This window comes from Protopterus annectens, chromosome 9.part0 (genome assembly GCF_019279795.1).
Source record: "Protopterus annectens isolate FY-2018-M chromosome 9.part0, PAN1.0, whole genome shotgun sequence".
NCBI lineage: Eukaryota > Metazoa > Chordata > Ceratodontiformes > Protopteridae > Protopterus > Protopterus annectens.
In genome coordinates this window covers 1,828,312,505-1,828,334,451 of record NC_056743.1, presented here as the reverse complement: position 1 = coordinate 1,828,334,451, position 21,947 = coordinate 1,828,312,505, and positions in this window count along the sequence as shown.

Sequence of the window (21,947 nt, the reverse complement as noted above, 5' to 3'; positions counted from 1 at the left end):
AACTGTAGATTCATTAAAGGTCCTGGGTATATGAGTAAATCTAGTTTTGGGTTTTTCTAATATCAACCAATCAGTTAATAATAGTTACAGAACATTAGGTTGTGTAATAAGATTTATAAAGTATATGAAGTCAAAAATTTTAAATCATTGTTTTTTTTATTTTAGTTACATTAGACCCAAACTATTATATGGAATAATAATATGTAAATATTATTAGTGAACTAGCATGAGTAAATCGGAACAAAAGTGCAGCGAAAATGTACAAAGGCTCATGAATGTAAAAATTTATGTTATCATGAAAGACTAATATATCTGAACTTGTACAGTGCCTCATATAGATATTTAAGAGGAGATCTACTTTGGGTATTTACGGTATTTAGAGACAACTACCTCTGGGAATGTTTGTTGTTGCAAAAATTAGTAGAAAATCATCAGATAACCTCTGTAGAAGATTATATTGGAATGGGAGGTGTACTAATTGGTTCTCTGAGAGAGTAGCCAATGCATGGAATATATTACTAATTTATATTAAAGCAACAACTAGTTTAGATGTTTTAAGAACAATCTAGACACCTATTATGGGAATGACTGTTTTGGAATTTTTGTAGGCTATAAGGGTATAAGTGACCTTGACTGAAATATTTATATGCAATGATATCATTAGTGTCTCATGTACCACCCATTTGACCAGCAGATGTCAATAAGAACACAATGTGAAAGCTTGATGAATCATGTTAACCACATGCAAAATCAAGGAAACCACATAGACTGTCTGTGACACTGCCAGCCCAGCTATCTGGAATTTTGCAAATAATCATATGTCATTTTTGAATATTGATATGATTCATACAGAACTGTATGTTATGTACTGAACTTCAAGAATGCAACCACAGTGTACTCTATTGGAAAAGAACAGAAATGTATATAAACTATATACCTGTGCAAATGTATGTTTTAATAGAATATTAGAAGCTGGAACATACAGAGATACATAGTTAACTTGCAAAACTTCAAGAAAATAAGTTGAAAATTGAAATGATTTGTGATGCGCTATAAAAGTTAGTTAATGCAGCAAGCATACAGGATGTCTAGAGCTAGACGTTTTTTCTATTGTCTTGAAGAAAAGCAATTGCTATGTTTAAAATGTAAAGTGTTTTTATTGCTCTATGACTTCCTAGCAGCTGCACAGTTCTGAATGATATGTATTTTTCACAGAGAGATGCTAAAAATGCTTGCACTTTCTGACAATGGGGGTACTTTGGGAAATGAAGTCAGTTGACAAAGAGTGATGACATCCAAGCTGACCCAGCAGTAATATTTGCTATTAACATAAGAACTCTTTCAGAGAGAATCTGGGCATTTTGTATCTTGTCTTGGACCTAGGAACATCCACTTATCTGCATTTGCCTTGCTAATAGTAAGTAACTAGGGTACAGTAATTTCTTTTAGCTATAGATAGGAATATAGTAAAGATTAGTTTAGATGTTTTCTGTATTTATTTGAGACTCTCCTGCAATGTTGTTTTAAAATATTTCCTGTGATTCTGAACCCTGAAGTAACTGAGTTTGTTACTGAGTATTGTCTTGTTCTTTTATTATTTATTATTAAATATATTTAAACCTATCATTGTGGCTGATATTTGTGAGACATATTAAAGCTCTTAGTGTACTTGCATATATATTTGGTGACACTGTACAGGCCACTCCTTAATAGCCTTTGTCCTGGTCAAACTACCATTTGGATAATAGTAACATTACACAGTAGGATCGGGCAACCTTTGTAAGGGCTTTATAGTAGCTGATAAGTAGTGGTTGGTGGCAGTGATAACTACCTTATAGTCTGGGCAGAATGGGCATAGCTAGTAAACCTGTGTCACCCTTCCCCAGTAGTGTGTGTGTGTATGTGTGTGTGTGTGTGTGTGTGTGTGTGTGTGTGTGTGTGTGTGTGTGTGTGTGTGTGTGTGTGTGTGTGTGTGTGTGTGTGTGTTTGTATATAAATCAAATCTCAAAGTGTGTGTGTGTGTGTGTGTGTGTGTGTGTGTGTGTGTGTGTGTGTGTGTGTGTTTGTCAGCTACTTGGGCAGAGACATAAAGCACTGGTAGGACAGAGAGGGTGCTGGAGGCTTTGGCTTGAGCACTCAGCTGAGATATCAACCTATAGCTGTGCCAGTAGGGAGTCTTATTGGGGATCTAGAGAGAGAGGGAGAAACCAGCCCCAGACTGAATATGATCTCTGTGTGGTCTTAAGGGAAAATTGTACTTATCACCCTCCCAATGTGTAAGTCTCTCATTAGTGCTAGTGGTGAGAATTAAGGCTCCTTGATTACTGCTCCAGTGCAGGGCCATCACACTGTCTATCCAAGATGAAATCATCCTATGTATAGGGCCTTTTAGTGACCTCCAGGAGACATGCTATGAATTTCACAGTCATCAGCTGCACCTGTCCTTCACGTGTTTCTTGATATATTCCTGCAGCATATGGAGGATAATTTATGGTTCCCAATGAATGAAGAAGAGGAACCATTAATATGGCAATATTCTATAACACTGTCCATTTCATTGAGGTCCTGGAAGACCACATTGTAATCAAGATGTCACTTGGTGGGCACAATGTCTAATGCATCAACAGAAAGAGCTTCTTCTCCATAAACTACCAGATAGTTTCAATGCACCAGGGCAATTCCATATCCTCAGATATCACAAACATTCAAATTGTATCAAAACGTCATGACGGGTTACTTTCCACAGGGCAATCTACTCAGTAAGTGCATACATAGGTGGGTAAAGAGCTGACTATATAAAGTCACCATGCAGTCAGTTAGTAAACCATATATAATGGTGTCACTACAGTTTGTTGCAGAAGATGCTGTTTATTTGTGACTCCCGTCCACAACCACTAAATAATGGCAGTAGTGACATACAGTGCAGCTCATGCAGTGACCTGGAACATTGCATGTCTTTGTCAACTGAAAGACATCTTCATTGTCTAGATGCATCCAGTACTACAGTATTTATATACAATCTGTAGTCAGACATGGATAATGTACACCACGTTAGGTAACATATTTGTATGGAAACAACTTATGCCGTAGTGACCCATCTCAGCAAGGTTTAACATACCCATTGCAGAAACAGACAAGGAGCAATATAGCTAGTCAGAAGAGAAACAGGCAACAGGAGGACACCATTTGAAGCATATTAGGGCATATTACAACACAGAACTACCAGAAAGGTGGCATCTGGTCCACAATTATTGGCCATGCCATAACAAGAAAGAATAAAATGATGCATGCACTATCAAGTTCAAGATATGCAATAAGGTACATGGACTGATCATAATGTTCTTTCGACATTGCTTTTCTCAGGTTATGGAGTGTGCAGGGCACAGTTGTTGAAAGCATCATTTGCACAGGTGAGGTGACAAAGTGACAGTTGACATCAATTCTATTATATAGGACATGGTCATTTCAGGTGAATGCGGTGTTCACACAGTCTGTCTGCATGTTGTGGTGAATCAGAAATCACATTCCTCAGAATACAGGTGAAGATTCTGTGACATGAATGATGGCAATGTGTACTGCAGTGCCTATGGTCTCAAGGCTATATGCAGTTCATTGCATTGATGGCATAGCTCTCCAGTAGTGTGCTTGCGTGCACCCTGGTAGAGTGTCCATTGTCAGGGAGCATCAGATGTATTGTGTCCATAACCAATATGATGGCCATGTGTAGGTATGACCCTCCACGTGCCACATGGGACGGTGATAGTGATAAGAGCATGCAGACTGGTAATATATCCCAGAGGTGGATATTAAGGAGTGTAAGCGGCTACATATGTGAGACTGACCATAACCAACTGTAGTCACCTGTACGGTCAGGGTTGACAGTGGTGATATCTCAGTATTGAACTGTGTTATTTGTCCATGTATCTAGACGCTCTTGTGGTCATGGATAGCAGGAGTTGCAAAGGTGGGGTAGATGACAGTTGCCATCTGCAGCATGGACATCCTGTAGGTGCATCTTAGTCACCAGTGACATGAGCAGCATCTGTTCACTGTTATTGTACATGGTGTCATATTGCAGACACATAGTGTCTTCCTGAAGACCATATAGCACATTCATCATCTCCATAGAAATGTAGGCAGTAGCTGCCTGCACATTGGTCATTGACTTGCATGTGTGGTGATTATTGTTAAGTGGACAGACCTGTAGTTATGGTGGTGCCACACACCACTATACCTCTCTTGTGTGAATTGTCCACACCCGTTAAAGGCAGTGTGGCTCACAAATGCTATCTAGCCTGGGCTCTCCTGTGTAGCCTAGGTGGAGTTCACAGTCACAAGATGTTTATCTACTATTGATGAAACTGGAGCTTGTCCCATGTCAAGCTCCACATGTGTGGGTGATATGTTATGGCATTGCTGACACTGCCACTGTATCATCAGAATGTGACATGTGTACACTGTCACCATCATCAGCCAGAGGTGACCTGCTAACATCAGGCATGCACTCTTCTTTTGTGCTGGATCCTCCTTTAATACAACCTGTGAAGAAAGCACTGAAACAATATACCTATAGCAGCACTGTAATAAATGGACCCTTCTCCTCAGCAAAATCTCTAAGCAGGCCTACTTTTATATGACAGACTCTATGGAAATCATATGGATACCTAAATACTTTTTTGTGCAGGATGTTAATTTGGAGACTGGAGGTACCTACAGGCTTATAAGCAGAAATTATTTTTTGAATACATCCTGGTTCATGTGCACTGCACATTACTATATGGCAATGGTAGGGCTAAATGCTAACCTGATGCATCACCTATAAACTCTGCTGTGGTTGTCACCAGCTCATCTCTTACAGCCAGACTATGGCCAGGTGCTGCCCTGCCTCAGACACGTTCTTCTGTATTGGTGATCCACCTCCTGTAGTAGGCATGTTCCAGGCAATGTTCTGTGCCTTGATTTTGGCATCATATCAGTGCCTACCATCAACCTTAATATACATGCCTATTATGGCCAGTGACAGCACTGATATCCTACACCACACCTTGACACACCTGCTGTCAGAAAGGCTTGTCTGTTTTGCCTTTGGCCAAGATGTATGTACAATGTGTGCACAGGGCCTGCTGCAGAATCTTGCACTCCTGGTTGGAGACCTTTGCCATTCATTGTTTCTCTCTTGTGAAACAATGAGAAGCCATGCACACCAGTGGTTATACATGCCGATCAGTGGATATTCATAGTTAAACGTGGATGTCAGATAAGATCATATTCTGCCCCAACTACAAAAGTTTCCCACTTAGCTGCACCTATTGTGCTGAGATAGTCCCCCTCTTTCCTATACAAATACTGCAACTATGGGTTTATTATGTGAATCTCATCTTCATCAGCATATCAAATCCATGTAACATGCTGATCACCATGCCCCCCTACATGAAATGCATTGCTATACCTCATCCTATGTGCAGAGGCCATCATGCCCTGGGTAGCATGTCAAGTCCTGTATGTGCTGTGTACTATATGATCATGCATGCTGTCTATGACTGAAACAGCACCTCAGGTTTGAACTACATAAGTGTTTTGTAGCACCTTGTTGCTGCATTTAGATGCACATCATGTCATGTCTGAATATGCATGTGAGCATAAGAGGCTACCATTCTGCTTGTAATTTGGACTTGCCTGAGTAATATTGGCTATTTCAGGCATTAAGAACAACATAATGCCTATATAGTCCATGAGCAAGAGCAAGAAAATCTTGTTTTTCCTCTCTAGGGACTTGCAGGATTACTTGCTGGACCAATATGATAGCTCTTTCTACAAGGTTCATCACTTTGACCAACCTTCTAAGATGGCACACTATGTTATTTGCATCACCTTCTATGGTGAATAGTGCAGGTATCACTATAGAAACATGTTGCAGTGACAGCCTCTCCTGGTGCTCTGCTTATCCAGTGTGATGCAGAGGTTAAAGGCAGCCAATCAGAGTTTTACTCTGTGCAATTTTTTACTTGATGTTTCTTTTTCTATGTTTTCTATTTTCTCTTACAGTGGTGAAGTGGATGGAGAATATAAAAGGATGACACCTCAGGGCAAAAAAGGTACTGTTGGTAGCAGGTTGCATTTGCCATGTGTTCTACTGCACTGCACTTCTTTAATAATATTTGTAACATATGTGAGCATTAATGAGTTCTCTTGTTTTTTTTTTTTTTGTTTTGTTTTTTAATTTTCCTTTTCTTCTGCAGGAATAGTCGTAACAATAGCAGAGCTACAGCTGTAGCCAGCTCAACCTGCACTGCCTAATGACTCTGTCATTGTGATGCTCATAAATGTCGTCTGCCTCTCAGCAGGTGGCAATGGCCCTGCTGATGAAGGTACCCCTGAGCGGTCACTATTGGCCTTTGTGGCCACTACAATGGGAGTAAAGGCTCTTCTTCTGTTAGTATTCTAGAAGTGCCCCATTTGGCCAGCCTGATATCTGTTGCATAGGCTGATGAGTCTGGAGTGCACTAGTAACTGGATGACTGCTTCAAGTTTGTATGGTGCCTGCTGGCATGACTGGCTGAAGCATTTGACCAGCAGACCCTAACCATCAAGATACCAGAAGCACTATTTGAGCATGACATCAGACACAAAGTGGTGTTTATGGAGAGATAACAATATCAGCAAGAAAAGGAGAGTCGTATTGCTGGAATTGAATTCATCCTTAAGGGTTGGCGAGTATCTTCATGTGGTGGACCTTGTTTTCACAGAAATTCACCAAGAGAACGCTGACATATAAATCGCATTTTATATAGTATACATCATGGACAGAGGTAGGTTAAAAAAATCAGCTATTTGTACAAGTCCAAGGAAAAAAAAGTGCTCAATCCTGTTATGTGCACTGGTACCAGGACTGGAAAAAAATGACTGTGTAGAATCTTCAAGACATGGAAAGATTCCTACAACAGGGATAGGCCAGGGTTAGGGGAGGATGGCCTTCTGTTGTAGACGGAAGTAGTAGTAGTACACAAAAACACAATTTCCCAATATAAAAAAATAAACAAAGGGGGGAAGTAGAAACTAGTAATGGATAAGTTAAAGAAATTAAAATTGAAGTTGGAGATTAGTATTTCATGTAGAAAATTCATCTCAGGTAATATTACAGCATGATGGAACAATGAGTCACCAAATTAAGGAGAAACAGGTGGAATGGAAAGCCCCTGATCATTTGCCTCATGAAGATAATCTGGAGCCTTCAGCAGAAAACCAGCACAAAAGTACAGTTGGAGATGCCCAGTTAGGAAAAAAGCAGGAAAAAGTGGCAACTCTGACACAGTCAATGTTGTGGAGAGATAGGCCAGTGAGTTTCTATACGAAAGAGCAACGAATGATGCAGGATGAAACTGAAGACAATTTGAGAGAGGAAGATGTTGTGGCTCTCATTGTAGAATGCCTACAGAAAACACAGAACCAAGAATGTGCCCTCAGTTTAGAAGAAAGTGATCAAGGTGAAGAGTTGCTTGATTTAATAGAGAGGGATATATATATATATATATATATATATATATATATATATATATATATATATATATATATATATATATTAAGATTGATAAAAGAAAGAAATAGATTACAGAAAGTAAATAAGACCTAAGATGTTAGAGGTCTAATAAAACATATGATGAACACAGTGATCAAGACTATTAACAGAAATTTGTGTGATATAACAGAATTAGATAATCCTACCTTGGAGCTAAATTAATAATGGAAAAACACATAGGGCAGGTAGAAAAAAGAAGATATGCAGATACATATAAAGAAAAAGTACAAAGAGTTGCTACCATTTATACCTTGTCTTCAATTAGTGCTACAGGATTCAGGTTTTAGTTTTAGTTAAAAGAGAGAGAGAGAGAGAGAGAGAGAGAGATAGAGATTCATTTTTAAACTTTTAAACTGTAGCAAACTGTGTTCTTCAATGTAGCAAGAGATTCTACAGTTTAAACCACACAAGGATCACTATAGCACTCAGGTTTAAATACAATGGGGGGGGGGGGCAGGTACAGAGCAAAGAAACGGGACCAGAATGGTTGGGCAGGAGGGATGTGGGCATGTTGTGCATCTTGCCTCCTAGAAGGCTTGGAAGAATGTCTGGGAAGCATGGATTTTTAATAAGCTGATTACTTAATGAAGAGCTGAGGGAGGTGGGGGTGGGTCATGGTACCGGCACAGGGTGCTGGTTGAGTCAACTATATCTCTGAGCATTATAATGTGGCAAGACTGTTGTACTATAGATTGTGCAAGTATTACAATATTAAAGTAGCTGAGAGGAACTGGAAACACAAGCCATAAAGTGAATGATAACATTTATATCACATGGGATCACTCATTACCAGCAGTTCAGAAAACAGATGCGATTAAACCAGATATAGTCATTGAAATTGCTACACCTATTTATTACAGTGTTTTACATACTGAGTGACACAGTCATAAAATACTAGGACTTGCAGGCAGAAATGAGGGCAATGTGGAAGAAGGATAGCCAGATGGTTCTGATCGTAGTAAGAGCAATAGGTCTCATAAAAACGATTTTGCGGTCATAGTTAGACATGCTACCAATACATGTAACTCCATATGAATTATAGGTGTCAATTCTGGGCACATTGCCAGTGCTGCAAAGAACACTTTTGACTTAAATCAAAGACTGAAACAATAATAATTCCCATCAAGGTATTAGAAACCCAAAAGACTTGGAGAAATTAAACCAAGTGATATGGCACAGGAAGATTTTCTAGAAATTTCTGAAGATTGCTTATAGGAAACAAAGAAAAAAAGATATTGCTCTCAATCAGGAAGAAAATAATTTCAGGGAAGACCTGCTCGGTTTAATAGAAATGGAGAGACATATTAAAACAGATGAAATAAATAGATTACAGAAAGTAAATACATTTAAAAATGTTAGAAGATTGATAAAACAGATAAAGACAGAAATCAGGACTTTTAAGAAAAATTCATGTGATATAACAGAAATAAATAGAATGTATTACTGCATACCTAAACATATAATGGATACAGTGTTATCACAAAACATAGAGTAACAAAGGAACGGAAGGGACAAGTAAAGTGCCACCATGGAATCGCCAAAATAAAGAAAACTAGAAATAGCCATAAAGCAATTAAGACAAGAAGTATCCCTGTTAGAATATAGAAAAGGGAAAAGATTGTCAAAACTAATTAGAAAGGAAGACATGATTAAAGCAATTCACAGTATCAAAGCATGTCAACATTTATCATACACTATTTCAAATAATAAATTAAAAATATCAACCCGCATAGAAAAACTTTAAAACATTCAGAAAAAGTTAAAAGCAGTTATCTACGCGAATAAACATGTTTGCTGCCTGGAAAAAGAAGTAATGGAGGAAGTGAAAAAAATGAAAACAACAAAAACAGAGGTTTTTGAAAGGCACTTAAATATGAAACATACCCTTCATACCACTGAGCCTCTGGAAACTTCCTAGTGATTTTCTGCAAAGGAACCAGTTATTAACACTATAACGGGACCTGTAATTTCAAATATCTAACTCTTGAATGCAGGTTTTAATTTTTTCAAGGAAATCCTGAACACTGCTTTTATTATATTGCTGTATGTCTAGCTATGCTAACCAGAAAGTGGCGTACACATTCTCATACTTATTCTCAGGTCATCTGTGATGCGCTTTTCTCTCCCCACTGCTATGAGTGCCATCAGAATCATTTGCTCCCCATCTCACCCAAAATCTTATCATATTAGCTGTGATCATCTGAGCCTGCTGCTTTCACTGACTTTATTTTCTTCAGTGCTGTTCTAACTTCTGCTAGGGTGGGCTCCTCTTCTTTTTTCAATGGAAGCTCTGCCTGGGAAATTACAGTTACTGTGTTTTTTTTTTCATTCAGAAGCTGCTGGTGTACTCATTCCATCTGCCTTTGATGTCCTGTGGCCTGGTGAGCAGGTGGTTGATAGCATCCTTTAAGAAGGGTGTCTGACTATCTTCTTTATCTTTCTGCCTTTGCCTTGCAATATGGTATACTTTATTTGTGTCCTCTATTGAGTCATTTTCCAGAAGTGGGTACAGTGCCTCTGATGCCTTGTTCTTTGCTATTCCAACTCTTGTCTTAGATTCTTTATTAGCCAATCAGTATTCCTTCCTAGCCTGGTCCATCTTTTCTATCTCCCACTTTTTCCTGCACTCCTTCTTTCTTTTGATGTTGTCCTGAATTTCATAGATCATAGGATCAAAGGATGTTACTAGACTGTTTGTCTTAAGGCCCTTACAACCCTAGCCAGAAATTTAGTCCATGTTCTGACTGCATTCCACCACCAGCTTTCCCTATGTATCTTATTTCCATACTTGGCTCGGCCACATATCTGTTCAGTAGTCCTCACACATGCTGTTTTAAGGTGAAGGCATGCTTCAACTCCATCCATTTCCTCTTCTTCTTGAAGTGCTAGAGCCCTGTGTAATTCCTTGAACTGTTGTGGTTTCTCTCTGGTCAACTTCCTGGTTTTCAGCCTGGTCTCTGTTGACCTTAAATCCTTCTCTGATTGCTGCGTGCAGCTGATTGTGGCAACTAGTGGTTTATGTTGTGGCTCAGCTGTTTCACTAGGGCTGATTTTGCAATTGCTGATTCTACCCCTGTGCCCTTTCCTTATTAGAAGGAGGTCTACCTGAGTTTTATGTTGGCCATTCTTGCATGCGATCTTGTGACTGCTTGTGTTTGTCTGTCTTGCTAAACTGTGCTTTGCTCAGTATCAAGCCATATGCCAAACAGCAGTCTAGAATAGCCTCTCTTTCTTTATTCCTATTGCCACACACATGTGGACCCAGGCAGTCCTTATATCCTGTTATGTCTGTCACAATATGTGCATTCAGGTCACTCATTATCAACAGCAATTCAAGTTGACCAGATTTATCTAGTAGGTCTTGCAACAGTTGTCTGATTGCACAATTTTCCCACTATCAAAACACCACTGTGGGGCATAGGCTAAGATTCTGAATATTGCCCTGTCATTACACTGGAGTTTGATAGCCATGAGTTTGTCACTAATTCTGATGACATCCCTCACTGTTTTCTGAATCTGTGCCCTCATCATTATTCCCATACCATGTCTGTCCTTCTGAGTAGTAGGCTCTGGATCCCAAGTCAAGTGGTTTTGCTGCACTGCCCTTCCATTTTGTCTCCTAGATACATAGGCCCAGCCTCCTCCATATCATGATATCATTCAGATCCAAGCTCCACCCTACATTGAATGTAGTAATACTTAGCTCATGTTTTGCAGGTTGTTTGGTTTTACTATCCCAGGTAACCCAATCTGGTCAACTGGACACCATTCAGACAGTTTATTGACCTAGGGCTGCTAGACTTTATGGCGAGCGTACACTGACCAATAGGGGCATATACACCCCTCCCACCATTTGCATTGGTCACTGGTGCAAGTTAGAGTAGGTCAGGTCCTCAACCTACTCATCACTGTTGAATGTTCAAGCCCACTTTGGTGACATTAGTTATCACAATGGAATCATCTAGAGCCGAGTGGTTATTCCTATTTTGCGCAGTCTGTGATCCATGTTGTCCTGTCATGAGGATACTGTGTACCACACTAACCAACTTGTAACCAAAAGGAATAATCCACAAAAAACAGTTGCGTTCCGGCACTATTAAGGCTGTCCCTTGTATTCCACTTCCTTTTTACTGCACCTCCGTCATAAATGCCAGCATAAACCACGAACAAGTGGAGTATATTAAAATACTTAGTTCTTTAATGTAAAATAACAAAACAAACGTAAAAGAAACTTAGATTTAGCGCTTTCATCTCCTAAACGGAGACTTCTTCAGAATCTAATTGTAGTTAGCACCAACAGTCTTTTATATATATTTAGCTCCCAATAGTAGTTAAATCAATTGAATAATTGATTAATACAGTGTTAAATTTAAAAGGGAAATTCATTTTCATGTTCATATAAACCACATCAAGTGCAATGTAAAGCTGTTCTAAACATACTATTTCATTAAAAATGGTAAATAAATAAAAATATTTATGCAGATGAACACATACTTGTGTACAATAAATAAATAAGATGTAAATATATATTTAAATATATAATTTATAATTTATAATTTAAAAATATATAAATAAATAAATGTATATAAATAATTGATTAAATAAATATACAAGTAATGACAATTGATAAGATGTTTTGAATTATTTAAAAACACTATATGTACAAAATATACATATAAATATTAGATAAAAAGTGTATGTATATGTATATATAGATTTATCAGCTATTGGTCCAATTGAATAAATTAATAATTTCTGTCTTAGATATCATAATGTTAAATATTTCTCACTACATAGTCTTCCTAACCATATTACAAACATGTTCCAAAACATGATGTGAACATTGTTTCCACTTTGGAGCATTTTTTAAAAAACATTTTAAAAGACATTTCAAAAAACATTTCAAAAAACATTTTAAAAAACATTATAAAAAACATTTCAATAACATTATTACAACATCTTTTCCAACATTTTTTAACACATCTTTCACAACATTTTTACTTTTGGGTCATTGGCTAATATTTTCAATGCAGGGGTGATAGATATATGGTCATTCAGACCCCAATTACCACAGGCATCTAGCCTGAGTTGCCATATCATCTCCCTATATTCGACTTTGGTTTCCCAGTCACCCCCTCGTTCCATGTGTTCTACCATTTCCAATACCCAAAATTTATAGTCAGCATTTTTACACTCTATTGCATGTCGATATAGGGCATTATTCTCATTGTGCCTGTTTATATCTCTTATGTGCTCATATATTCTATTTCTAAGGTGTCTTTCAGTTTTTCCAATGTAATATCTTTGACATGCTTTACACACAACTATATATATAACACCTTTAGAATAACAAGTACTATATTTATTAGCCCTTAGAGTCAGGGGTAAGTTGGATAATGTTAATTCCTTTGTTTCTGCAATGTATGGGCACTGTGCACATCTGCCACACTTAAATGTCCCATGCTTTTTACTAGTCCCTTCCTTCTCTGTTTTCTTTCTCTCCAGAGTGTTCTTAATGTTCTTATTTCTTCTAAAACTGAGTTTAAGCTCACTCTTAAATACATCAGTTTTAACTGCCATATTTTTGAACATGTTCCATACTTCATAAATACTCTTCTTCAACCATCCAATATCCTTATAATAAGTGATAGTGAGGTACGGTGTAAAATTATTACTGATAACATTATGTACATTACTGTTGTCAATGTTAGTGTTATTATTATTTGACCCATTATCAACTATAGTATTGTCCATCTTACGTAACAGAGGTTTGTATCTAGTTTGCCTCCCCTGTATTACATATTCTTTTATTGGTATTATAAGTTCCTTCGGGTAACCTCTTTCAATAAACATTGTCTCAACATGTTCCATTTCTTTCAAAAAATCGTCTTCCTCTGATATCATTCTCGCCATCCTCATCATTTGTCCTTTGACAACATTTTTCTTTAATTGATATGGATGGTCACTACAAAAATGGAGATAAGCATTTGAAAAATGTTCCTTCCTAAATACATTAGATTTATAGCATTTTCTCTCTTTATCTTTACTCAACTTAATATCTAGGAAGTGTATTTCATCCTTTTCTACCTGATGTACAAAACTCAAAAAGGAAGTAGTATGATTAATATACTCTAAAAATTCCATAATATACTCATTGTTTCCATTCCATAGAACAAAGATATCGTCCAGGAACCTAAAATATTTAACAATGTATTGATTGTACAAAGATTTGAAGACATATTGTTTTTCCCAGTGTAACATAATTATATTAGCATACACTGGGGCACAGGCAGAGCCCATCGCAACCCCTTCTTTTTGGTGATAATAATCACCTTCAAAGTATACAAAGTTATATTTCAACACCAATTCCATACATTCTAGGACAATTCTATACTGAATAGGTGTAAGAAATTTCATTTCTGTTAAAACTTCCTCAAACCATTCCATAGCAATGGTTTGTGGAATGACAGAAAATAAATCTTTGACGTCAATTGTTATAAAATACATTTCATCACTGTAGACACTGTCATTTATTTTAGTCAAGAAGTCCCATGAATCTTTGATTATATGGTCGTATTTTACATAAAATTCCTTGGTCATAGTGTCTACATAAATTGCCATAGTCTGAGTTTTAGACCCTTGCGAAGCAACTATGGGTCTCATGGGGGGGTCCATCACCGATTTGTACGTTTTCGGTATACCAAAAATTGCAGGTATAACCGGTTTAGGTACTGTTAAAAACTTGTGTAGCTCAAGATCAATCATACCACAAAATAAATGAATTAAGTAATAATAATAAAATACGTGTAATGAAGCCAGATAAGGGGGGAGGTATAGCCTTATGGACAAGTGGGACTATACTAAGAGAATGAAAGATATTTTGGACAAGGACCACCAATATTGTTTGGTTACCAAAAATGAGATCAACATATAATATAGAAAGATAGATTTGATTTTAGATGATAATTTATTTTGTGGTATGATTGATCTTGAGCTACACAAGTTTTTAACAGTACCTAAACCGGTTATACCTGCAATTTTTGGTATACCGAAAACGCACAAATCGGTGGTGGACCCCCCCATGAGACCCATAGTTGCTTCGCAAGGGTCTAAAACTCAGACTATGGCAATTTATGTAGACACTATGACCAAGGAATTTTATGTAAAATACGACCATATAATCAAAGATTCATGGGATTTCTTGACTAAAATAAATGACAGTGCCTACAGTGATGAAATGTATTTTATAACAATTGACGTCAAAGATTTATTTTCTGTCATTCCACAAACCATTGGTATGGAATGGTTTGAGGAAGTTTTAACAGAAATGAAATTTCTTACACCTATTCAGTATAGAATTGTCCTAGAATGTATGGAATTGGTGTTGAAATATAACTTTGTATACTTTGAAGGTGATTATTATCACCAAAAAGAAGTGGTTGCGATGGGCTCTGCCTGTGCCCCAGTGTATGCTAATATAATGATGTTACACTGGGAAAAACAATATGTCTTCAAATCTTTGTACAATCAATACATTGTTAAATATTTTAGGTTCCTGGACGATATCTTTGTTCTATGGAATGGAAACAAGGAGTATATTATGGAATTTTTAGAGTATATTAACCATACTACTTCCTTTTTGAGGTTTGTACATCAGGTAGAAAAGGATGAAATACACTTCCTAGATATTAAGTTGAGTAAAAATAAAGAGAGAAAATGCTATAAATCTAATGTATTTAGGAAGGAACATTTTTCAAATGCTTATCTCCATTTTTGTAGTGACCATCCATATCAATTAAAGAAAAATGTTGTCAAAGGACAAATGATTAGGATGGCGAGAATGATATCAGAGGAAGATGATTTTTTGAAAGAAATGGAACATGTTGAGACAATGTTTATTGAAAGAGGTTACCTGAAGGAACTTACAATACCAATAAAAGAATATGTAATACAGGGGAGGCAAACTAGATACAAACCTCTGTTACGTAAGATGGACAATACTATAGTTGATAATGGGTCAAATAATAATAATAACACTAACATTGACAACAGTAATGTACATAATGTTATCAGTAATAATTTTACACCATACCTCACTATCACTTATTATAAGGATATTGGATGGTTGAAGAAGAGTATTTATGAAGTATGGAACATGTTCAAAAATATGGCAGTTAAAACTGATGTATTTAAGAGTGAGCTTAAACTCAGTTTTAGAAGAAATAAGAACATTAAGAACACTCTGGAGAGAAAGAAAACAGAGAAGGAAGGGACTAGTAAAAAGCATGGGACATTTAAGTGTGGCAGATGTGCACAGTGCCCATACATTGCAGAAACAAAGGAATTAACATTATCCAACTTACCCCTGACTCTAAGGGCTAATAAATATAGTACTTGTTATTCTAAAGGTGTTATATATATAGTTGTGTGTAAAGCATGTCAAAGATATTACATTGGAAAAACTGAAAGACACCTTAGAAATAGAATATACGAGCACATAAGAGATATAAACAGGCACAATGAGAATAATGCCCTATATCGACATGCAATAGAGTGTAAAAATGCTGACTATAAATTTTGGGTATTGGAAATGGTAGAACACATGGAACGAGAGGGTGATTGGGAAACCAAAGTCGAATATAGGGAGATGATATGGCTAGATGCCTGTGGTAATTGGGGTCTGAATGACCATATATCTATCACCCCTGCATTGAAAATATTAGCCAATGACCCAAAAGTAAAAATGTTGTGAAAGATGTGTTAAAAAATGTTGGAAAAGATGTTGTAATAATGTTATTGAAATGTTTTTTATAATGTTTTTTAAAATGTTTTTTGAAATGTTTTTTGAAATGTCTTTTAAAATGTTTTTTAAAAAATGCTCCAAAGTGGAAACAATGTTCACATCATGTTTTGGAACATGTTTGTAATATGGTTAGGAAGACTATGTAGTGAGAAATATTTAACATTATGATATCTAAGACAGAAATTATTAATTTATTCAATTGGACCAATAGCTGATAAATCTATATATACATATACATACACTTTTTATCTAATATTTATATGTATATTTTGTACATATAGTGTTTTTAAATAATTCAGAACATCTTATGAATTGTCATTACTTGTATATTTATTTAATCAATTATTTATATACATTTATTTATTTATATATTTATAAATTATAAATTATATATTTAAATATATATTTACATCTTATTTATTTATTGTACACAAGTATGTGTTCATCTGCATAAATATTTTTATTTATTTACCATTTTTAATGAAATAGTATGTTTAGAACAGCTTTACATTGCACCTGATGTGGTTTATATGAACATGAAAATGAATTGCCCTTTTAAATTTAACACTGTATTAATCAATTATTCAATTGATTTTACTACTATTGGGAATTAAGCATATATAAAAGACTGTTGGTGCTAACTACAATTAGATTCTGAAGAAGTCTCCGTTTAGGAGATGAAAGCGCTAAATCTAAGTTTCTTTTACGTTTGTTTTGTTATTTTACATTAAAGAACTAAGTATTTTAATATACTCCGCTTGTTCGTGGTTTATGCTGGCATTTATGACGGAGGTGCAGTAAAGAGGAAGTGGAATACAAGGGACAGCCTTAATAGTGCCGGAACGCAACTGTTTTTTGTGGATTATTCCTTTTGGTTACAAGTTGGTTAGTGTTGTTTTGTTTTTGGGTCCGGACACGAGGAGTCCTTTAATACAAAGAATGGAAAGCAGCGGAATGCTGAATGAACTTTTGCGAGTCATTCAAGCGTACTCGCAAACTGAAAATTCACCTGCAGGAACCTCTACTGAGATTGCTTGTGCACAGAGCAGCCCAAAGGACCGGAGGGCAAATACAGTGATGTCTGAAGCCGGCGACCAGCAGACACGAGGTGGTGGGGCCAAGGAGGTGAACGCCAGTCGGAGAAATGCGAGCATAAGGGACAACAATCCGCATTACAACAGGGACAATGACAGGGACGTTCATACTACCTTCGAGAACTATAAAGACTTGGATTTTAATTTATGGCTCAACAAATCCTTTACGCGGAGTGGGAAAGAAAAAGAAAAACCAGGTACCAAGGAACAAGTTAATACAGTAACTTACAAAGATAAATGTAAGGACTTTAAGAAACTGTTATTTAAATACAAGTCTTTGACCGTAGAAAATTGGTATCTTGAAAAATGTGTTAAAGAAAAGATAGTCCCTAAGGGGCTTAGAATATATAAATTTCCCAATAGTAGTTTTAATGATGAAATATTTTTTAAAAAAGTGTGTGATATTTTAAATGATTGTGGACTGTTAATTTTAAGGGCAATGATACAACATAATACTGAAGCTATGGAGAGTCTGAAAAACGATATAGATAAGATTCATGTCGACATTAACAATGATTTACTGCATTCTTTAGAAGAGTATAAGGTTGTTTATTGCAGAACGTTACATGATGCTGATATGGCTTCAAATACTAATATTAACCGTAAATTAAAGAAGTTGGATAGGGACATTTTAGCGTACGAAGGTAACCAGAAGTCTACCAATCATGTTAAACCTTCTTTTCTGTATAGGAACAATAAGTATTCCCAACAAAGAGGGGTTTTTAGAGAAAGACGCTGGGAACATGGTGGAACAGATTGGAATAACCAATCCTATTATGATCAATTTCCGAACCTTGAAGGGGCGGGTAGTATGGTTGACAATAATGTTCCTTTAGAAACAGAAGAGGTAAGGAGATCAGAAAGGTTGAGAAATAGAAACCAACAGGCCTCTTATGCACAAGCTACATCAGGGAACAATTCAGGTTTGGGGAGGGGATATCGTGAGCAGAATTTTCACTAACCCCTGCCCCTGAACTACAACACAATACAGATATTGAATATACTATTGATGCTGATGATAACATTAACAATTTTAATGGGATTTTAAATACTTACAACAATTTTAACATTTTTAATTATACCGATATTAATGTGGATAGAAGTTTTTTTAAATTGTTTATAAAGGGCTTTACTTTTGTTCCAGTGGTTAAACCTAGTATCGACAATTTCATCTTGGACATTAAATTATTTACACGTAAATTAAATTTCAGACATATATTTAATGATAAAGTTGAACACAATAAGATGAATCCATTAACTAGGCGCAGCACATACAACCCACCGGTACAATATGAAATTTTGAATTTCGAAAGATGTATAACCAATAAAATTCGGGACGAATACAAAATGAGGGATAGGGTGCAAAGTAATTTGGACAAAAAGGAAAAGAAATTATTACATGAATTAAGTAATAATAATAAAATACATGTAATGAAGCCAGATAAGGGGGGAGGTATAGTCCTTATGGACAAGTGGGAGTATACTAAGAAAATGAAAGACATTTTGGACAAGGACCACCAATATTGTTTGGTTACCAAAAATGAGATCAACATATTATATAGAAAGATAGATTTGATTTTAGATGATAATTTATTTTGTGGTATGATTGATCTTGAGCTACACAAGTTTTTAACAGTATCTAAACCGGTTATACCTGCAATTTTTGGTATACCGAAAATGCACAAATCGTTGGTGGACCCCCCCATGAGACCCATAGTTGCTTCGCAAGGGTCTAAAACTCAGACTATGGCAATTTACGTAGACACTATGACCAAGGAATTTTATGTAAAATATGACCATATAATCAAAGATTCATGGGATTTCTTGACTAAAATAAATAACAGTGCCTACAGTGATGAAATGTATTTTATAACAATTGACGTCAAAGATTTATTTTCTGTCATTCCACAAACCATTGGTATGGAATGGTTTGAGGAAGTTTTAACAGAAATGAAATTTCTTACACCTATTCAGTATAGAATTGTCCTAGAATGTATGGAATTGGTGTCGAAATATAACTTTGTATACTTTGAAGGTGATTATTATCACCAAAAAGAAGGGGTTGCGATGGGCTCTGCCTGTGCCCCAGTGTATGCTAATATAATTATGTTACACTGGGAAAAACAATATGTCTTCAAATCTTTGTACAATCAATACATTGTTAAATATTTTAGGTTCCTGGACGATATCTTTGTTCTATGGAATGGAAACAAGGAGTATATTATGGAATTTTTAGAGTATATTAATCATACTACTTCCTTTTTGAGTTTTGTACATCAGGTAGAAAAGGATGAAATACACTTCCTAGATATTAAGTTGAGTAAAGATAAAGAGAGAAAATGCTATAAATCTAATGTATTTAGGAAGGAACATTTTTCAAATGCTTATCTCCATTTTGTAGTGACCATCCATATCAATTAAAGAAAAATGTTGTCAAAGGACAAATGATTAGGATGGCGAGAATGATATCAGAGGAAGATGATTTTTTGAAAGAAATGGAACATGTTGAGACAATGTTTATTGAAAGAGGTTACCCGAAGGAACTTACAATACCAATAAAAGAATATGTAATACAGGGGAGGCAAACTAGATACAAACCTCTGTTACGTAAGATGGACAATACTATAGTTGATAATGGGTCAAATAATAATGACACTAACATTGACAACAGTAATGTACATAATGTTATCAGTAATAATTTTACACCATACCTCACTATCACTTATTATAAGGACATTGGATGGTTGAAGAAGAGTATTTATGAAGTATGGAACATGTTCAAAAATATGGCAGTTAAAACTGATGTATTTAAGAGTGAGCTTAAACTCAGTTTTAGAAGAAATAAGAACATTAAGAACACTCTGGAGAGAAAGAAAACAGAGAAGGAAGGGACTAGTAAAAAGCATGGGACATTTAAGTGTGGCAGATGTGCACAGTGCCCATATATTGCAGAAACAAAGGAATTAACATTATCCAACTTACCCCTGACTCTAAGGGCTAAGAAATATAGTACTTGTTATTCTAAAGGTGTTATATATATAGTTGTGTGTAAAGCATGTCAAAGATATTACATTGGAAAAACTGAAAGACACCTTAGAAATAGAATATACGAGCACATAAGAGATATAAACAGGCACAATGAGAATAATGCCCTATATCGACATGCAATAGAGTGTAAAAATGCTGACTATAAATTTTGGGTATTGGAAATGGTAGAACACATGGAATGAGGGGTTGATTGGGAAACCAAAGTCGAATATAGGGAGATGATATGGCAACTCAGGCTAGATGCCTGTGGTAATTGGGGTCTGAATGACCATATATCTATCACCCCTGCATTGAAAATATTAGCCAATGACCCAAAAGTAAAAATGTTGTGAAAGATGTTTTAAAAAATGTTGGAAAAGATGTTGTAATAATGTAATTGAAATGTTTTTTAAAATGTTTTTTAAAATGTTTTTTGAAATGTCTTTTAAAATGTTTTTTAAAAAATGCTCCAAAGTGGAAACAATGTTCTCATCATGTTTTGGAACATGTTTGTAATATGGTTAGGAAGACTATGTAGTGAGAAATATTTAACATTATGATATCTAAGACAGAAATTATTAATTTATTCAATTGGACCAATAGCTGATAAATCTATATATACATATACATACACTTTTTATCTAATATTTATATGTATATTTTGTACATATAGTGTTTTTAAATAATTCAAAACATCTTATCAATTGTCATTACGTGTATATTTATTTAATCAATTATTTATATACATTTATTTATTTATATATTTATAAATTATAAATTATATATTTAAATATATATTTACATCTTATTTATTTATTGTACACAAGTATGTGTTCATCTGCATAAATATTTTTATTTATTTACCATTTTTAATGAAATAGTATGTTTAGAACAGCTTTACATCGCACCTGATGTGGTTTATATGAACATGAAAATGAATTGCCCTTTTAAATTTAACACTGTATTAATCAGTTATTCAATTGATTTTACTACTATTGGGAATTAAGCATATATAAAAGACTGTTGGTGCTAACTACAATTAGATTCTGAAGAAGTCTCCGTTTAGGAGATGAAAGCGCTAAATCTAAGTTTCTTTTACGTTTGTTTTGTTATTTTACATTAAAGAACTAAGTATTTTAATATACTCCGCTTGTTCGTGGTTTATGCTGGCATTTATGACGGAGGTGCAGTAAAGAGGAAGTGGAATACAAGGGACAGCCTTAATAGTGCCAGAACGCAACTATACTGTGTACCACAGCTTTTGCCCAAAGAGGTTGGTCTGTCCAACTCTTCCCCTTATGGCCACCATCCAGAGTCCATGCTGGTGCCCACAACTCCACTCTTAGGTGAGTTTGAGTTGGAAAAACTTGCCATAGTTTTGGGAGGAGGGAGGAATGCCACTAAGACATTGGAACTCCATGCAGTCATTGGACAATAGTCAGGATTG